Here is a 5,970-nt window from a genome sequence, read left to right as displayed (position 1 = left end):
AAAAAAAAAAAAAAGACTGCATATATATTATGCAGCGGGGCAACGGGGAACCTTCTCCTTCCATTCTGAAATACAGAATCCCAGAGAGAGCTCATAAAAAACTAGCAGTCAGGGATTGATAGCTATTGTAATTGATAGCTCCAGCACTTGGGAGATGGGCATAGAAGGAACAGGACTTCAGGTCAGCTTTGGCTAACACAGCAAGTTTGAATAAAGTCAGCCTGGGCTACATGAGACTCTGTCAAAGAATGAATGGATGGATGGATGAATGGATGGATGGATGGGTGGATAGATGGATGGATGGATTAGTAAACCATTCTCAGTCAAGTTACTGGTAATCTATCATTCTCCATTGGCTGGTTGGTTGGTTTTGAGACAGGGTCCCACTGTGTGGCTCAGGTGGGCCTCAGACTCTTGACTCTTCTGCCTCATCCTTCCTAGCCCCCATCTTCTTTCCATCGATCCCTAACTTTCTGTGTCTTTCTGGAATCTATTTTCATATGTTTTCTTTCTTTTTTAAAAGTTAATACACCTTCATTGATGTTACAACTTTCCAGAGGGAGTGTAAAAGGATCTTCTCAGGCTTAATCTGAAGGGATTGTACAAAGGAATAATGGAAATTCAGAACTAAAGCAATAGCGTTAGTGGGATGGGATATTAGACACATACAATATGTAATGGTTTGTATATGCTTGGCCCAGGGAGTGGCATTATTAGTGTGGCTCTGTTAGAGTAAGTGTGTCACTGTTGGCATGGGCTATAAGACCCTCATCCTGGCTGCCTGGAAGTCAGTCTTTCACTAGCAGCCTTCAGATGAAGATGTAGAACTCTCAGCTCCTCCTGCACCGTGCCTGCCTGGATGCTGCCATGCTCCCACTTTGATGATAGTGGACTGAACCTCTGAACCTGTTAGCCAACACAATTAAATGTTAAATGTTATCCTTATAAGAGTGGCCTTGGTCATGGTGTCTGTTCACAGCAGTAAAACCCTAACTAAGACAATACAATACAATCAATCACATATTCAGAGTATTCATTTTAGTGAATTTGAAAATATTTACAGGATTGTGCAAATTGCAACCACTGTTAAACAGTTTTGGAACAGTACATACACACAGACACATAGACACACACACACAAACACACACACACACAGAACCCTTTTTCCCTCTACCATCCTGGGGTCCACAGCCCCAGGCAACCACTGACTTAATATCTGCTTCTGTAGATTTGTCTATTCTGGACTTTTCATATAAGTGGAATCCTGATATGTAGTAGTAGTAGTAGTAGTAGTGTGTGTGTGTGTGTGTGTGTGTGTGTGTGTGTGTGTGTTTGTGTGTTTGTGTGTGTTTCTTTTTAAGGTACTAAAGTGTGTAGCAAGAGAAGAGAGACCCCCCTCCATTGATTTCCCATTACCTCCACTGTCCACTCAGTGACCACCCACAGCCATTCCTTTCAGATTGTCCACTCGTGAAGGCAGCACAATGTTGAGTGTTTCTTACTGATATTGTGTAGTCATGGTGACTTTTAGTTTTTTTTTACTTTTTTATATGTGTGGGTGTTTTCCCAGCATGGATATCTGTACATCACAATTTTGTAGTGCCTGAAGAAGAAGGTATCAAATCTCTTGGAACCAGACTAACAGTTATGGTTGTGAGCTGCCATATGAGCTGGGAATCAAACCCAGGTCCTCTGGAAGAGCAGTCAGTGCTCTTAACCCCTGAGCCATCTTCCAGCCCCAGTGGTGATTTTTACTTAATGATAGTCTCAGAGAAGACCTGATAAAATGACATATATCTGTTTGGGCCATCATTGGAGAGCACATAGGTATAGATTCTCAGGTTATACATTCTGTTTGTTTATTTCTCAAGACAAAGTTTCTCTGTGTTACTCTGGCTGTCATGGAACTCACTCAGTAGACCAGGCTGACCTAGAACTCCAAGGTCTACCGGCTTCTGCCTCCAGAGTGCTAGGATTAAAGGTGTGGGCCGCCACGCCCAGCTTGGTTATACATTCTATAAGTGAATCATGAAGAGGGTAGTGTGTGTAGACTATATGCTAATATGCTAAGTATTCACATCTTAGTAACTATTTCTTTCCTTCTACTTTCAATGTTAGACATCCAATCATGATTTAAAACCCATGAAGCAGGTTAGAAGACAGCCTTAACTCACCAGAGGGCTTTAAACAGACTAAGCAATAAGTATGTGTTTATTAATGAGGGAAAGGCGGATGCAGTTGTGGATATGCACATAACACAGTATGACATTGTTTCGTAAACACTGTGGAGGTAGTTTCATGTTCTGGACCAGGAAGCTTCAACTGTAAAGTCAAGCTCGAACTAACATCAGGTACTGTCTTGGGTCCTCAATTTATCTGCAGTTCTTGATTAGGAAGAGTCATACTGAGAGCTGGAGACATATCTCCATGGGTAAGAGTGCTTACTGTATACAAATGAAGCCATGAGTTTACATCGCAATCCTATGTCAAAGGCATAGAGTAGATGCTATGGTGTCTAACGTTGAAAGTACAAGGAAAGAAATATATATACACATGCGGGAAGGTAGCGATAATATAGGACTGTAGGTATAACACCATGAAAACATTAAGATAGTCTCCCTACTTTCCCAGGTTTCTCCCCTAGAAATCATTTAAATTGAAGAATAGTTTTGCGAGCCTGTGTTGACTGCTACACTTAGACATCCTTCATTTAGATTAAATGAGAAAAAAAAAGATACTAATATTGTCAATTATTACTTCCTTATCATAAAATGCATACCACGGACAGATGTGCCTGCTCTGACGTTTGTCACCACTCTATTTGGCTACCCAGGTCTTGTCTGACACCTGACCTGACAGATCAAATGATAATTTAAAGACGTCAGCTATGTTTAGCCCCTTGGCCGTGGTTCAGTCGACAATCCAGAATTCAGAAGCAGATGTTTCCAGAGCACAGTAACTAGATAGGAGAATTTCCTGTTCATCTTCAGCGTGAGTCTAAGCTCGGTTGATCACGACTGGTTTAAGTCACCCGATTCACATCTCTCATGGACAGCTCCCCACGGTACAGAAGCTCATCACTCCTGGCACTAACTGGCATTCTTGTTGTCGGCCTCAGGAAAGCTGCCAAGGCCTGACAGACTAGAAACATGAACTGCAGCAGGCCCTGAGTCATCGGTCTTAGGCGGCCCATTCAGTCATCGGCCTTTCTCTAAGTTTATGGCTCAGCACAATCCCACGAACTTCACCGCCTGTGACTTTCCACAGCAGACCAGATAATGGTTACTTCACTCTTTGTTTCTTGTTCTTACTTTAACAATTTCAATAATAGAGTCTTGCTGTATAGTCATGGCTAGCCCGGCACTCACATCGTGGGGTCCAAAGCACCCCAGAACTTGTGGTGATCGTCTTGCCTCTGCTTCCAGAATTTTGGGATTACAGATACACAGTGCTAACATCCGGCTTAAGATACAAAGACAACCTGCAGGCACGGGTACAAGGGGACGAGAGAGAGAGAGAGAGAGAGAGAGAGAGAGAGAGAGAGAGAGAGAGAGAGGCCAAGCAGCCCCTTTTATAGTGGGCAGGTCTACCCAGCTGTTGCTAGGTAACTCTGGGGAGGAGCATACCTGGCCTCTGCCAGGTAACTGTGGAGGTGGAGTTTAGACAGAATACTAACAAGTGGTGCTTAACCTGTGTCGCTCACTCACAAGAAGCCAGGCATTGATGGAAGAATATGAATAATTTTCACATTAAGAAGTTCTATGTATGCAGTTCACACCATTTCCCCTTTAAAGTTTATTTATTTATTAACTTTTTTTTTTTTCTCATTTGTTTACCCAGGGTCTCAGGGTGTTGCCCAGACTTGTCTCAAACTCTGGGTTCAAAAAATCTTCCCACCTTAGCCTCCAGAATGCTGGGACTTTAGGGGCATCTCACTGTATCTGGCTTCCCATTTTTTAGAAACGGAATAAACTGAAGCATAAGGAGATTCAATAACCTGCTAGAAGTTTCTCAGACAGTAAGTGGTGGAGTCAGAATCTAACTCTCAATACAATTCCACTCTGCCCATTATAGCACGTTGCTGACTTCCTCTTTGGCATCTTCCTGTGTACCCGACACCTTCGTGTGTATGGGTGGGATGCACAGCCACGTGCAGGTGTGAGTTCATGTGTGTGCCTGTGGAGGCTGGTGGACAACCTCAGACAGTGTCTGTCAAGCACTGTCCACCTTATTTTTGAGACAGATTCTCACCCTGACCTGGAACTTGCCGAGTAGACTATGCTCACCAAGGAGTCCCAGGAATTGGCTTGTCTCTGCCTCCCAGTGCTGAGATTATAACCTCACATTATCATGCTCAGCTTTTTGAAAAAAAAAAAAAATGGTTTCTGAACTGGGCATGGTGGCTCACACTTTTAATCCCAGCATTCAGGAGGCAGAAACAGTCAGATCTCTGCGAGTTTGAGGCCAGCCTGGTCTACATAATAAGTTCCAGGACAGCCAGCACTACACAGTAAAAACAAAACAAAACAAAAAACAAAAACAAACAAACAAAAAAACCCAAAAAACTGTCTTGAAAAATAAAACAAAGCCGGGCGGTGGTGGCGCACGCCTTGAATCCCAGCACTTGGGAGGCAGAGGCAGGTGGATTTCTGAGTTCGAGGCCAGCCTGGTCTACAGAGTGAGTTCCAGGACAGCCAGGGCTACACAGAGAAACCCTGCCTCGAAAAACCACAAAAAAAAAAAAAAAAAAAAAAAAAAAAAAGATAAGAGGGGAAGAAGGATAGAGGGAAAGAGAGAGAAAGGTCCTTGAATCTAATTTCTCTTTTCTTGTTTCTTCTTTGAGCATGATCACTGACAAATCACAACCCATCCCTCCTATAGGGTGCTAGCATTTATACACCCTCTGAAAAGTTCCCAGAATTCCAAACGTCACACAATTGCAGACTCTATCTGCAGCTGGCAAAACCATGCCTCTGCTAGAGCACGAGGCAAATCACAGTCAGTTGCTGAGGACATCCATAGCAGTCCCACATCCCTACACCTGAGATTAAAATGAAAGCACATTTCATTGATTTTCTGTGTGTGTGTGTGTGTGTGTCTGTGTGTGTTTTAAAGAAACCAAACCTCCAGAATTCTCACTATACTAGATACAGTTTTACTGGAATAAATGACTTTTAAAGTACAGTTCATGAAGCAATTTGATTTATATTTCTTTTTCTTTTCTTTTTTTTTTTTTTTTTTTTTTTTTTTTTTTTTTTTTTTTTTTTTTTGGTTTTTCAAGACAGGGTTTCTCTGTGTAGCCCGGGCTGTCCTGGAACTCACTCTGTAGACCAGGCTGACCTCAAACTCAGAAATCCGCCTGCCTCTGCCTCCCAAGTGCCGGGATTAAAGGTGTGTGCCACCACCGCCCAGCTTGATGTATATTTCAATGGATAAAATAAATCACTGCCTTTCACAACTTTCCTAAATACAAAATGATCACAATAAAGACCAGCCTCAGGGACAGTAGTGTTCTGTTACTTTTGTTTTATTTAGTTGTTCATACAGTGGAACTTACCATCTTGTCCAGGCTGTTTTGAAGTCCTGGCTCCAAGTACTCCTCTTACCCCAGCCTCCCAAACAGCTAGGGGTATAACTTTAATCCCAGCACTTGGGCGACAGAGGAAGGCAGATCTTAAGTTTCAGACCAGACTGGTCTACGGAGTTCCAAGACAGCCAGAGCCAGAGCTACATAGTGAGACCCTGTCTTGAAAAATGGAGAGGAAAAAAAAAAAAAAAGAAAAATGGAGAGGGAGAGGGAGAGGGGGAGAAGGAGGGAGAGGATAGGAAGGAGGGGGAGAGAGAGGAGAGGGAGGAGAGAGAGAGGATGAGGGTGAAGGAGGGGGAGAGGGAGGAGAGGGAGAGGGAAAGGGAGAAGGAGGAGAGGGAGAAGGAGAGGGAAGAGAGGGAGAGGGAAGAGAGGGAGAGGAG

Source organism: Grammomys surdaster, unplaced genomic scaffold, assembly GCF_004785775.1.
Source record: "Grammomys surdaster isolate TR1022 unplaced genomic scaffold, NIH_TR_1.0 273, whole genome shotgun sequence".
NCBI classification, from domain to species: Eukaryota; Metazoa; Chordata; class Mammalia; order Rodentia; family Muridae; genus Grammomys; species Grammomys surdaster.
This window is presented reverse-complemented; position numbering follows the sequence as displayed.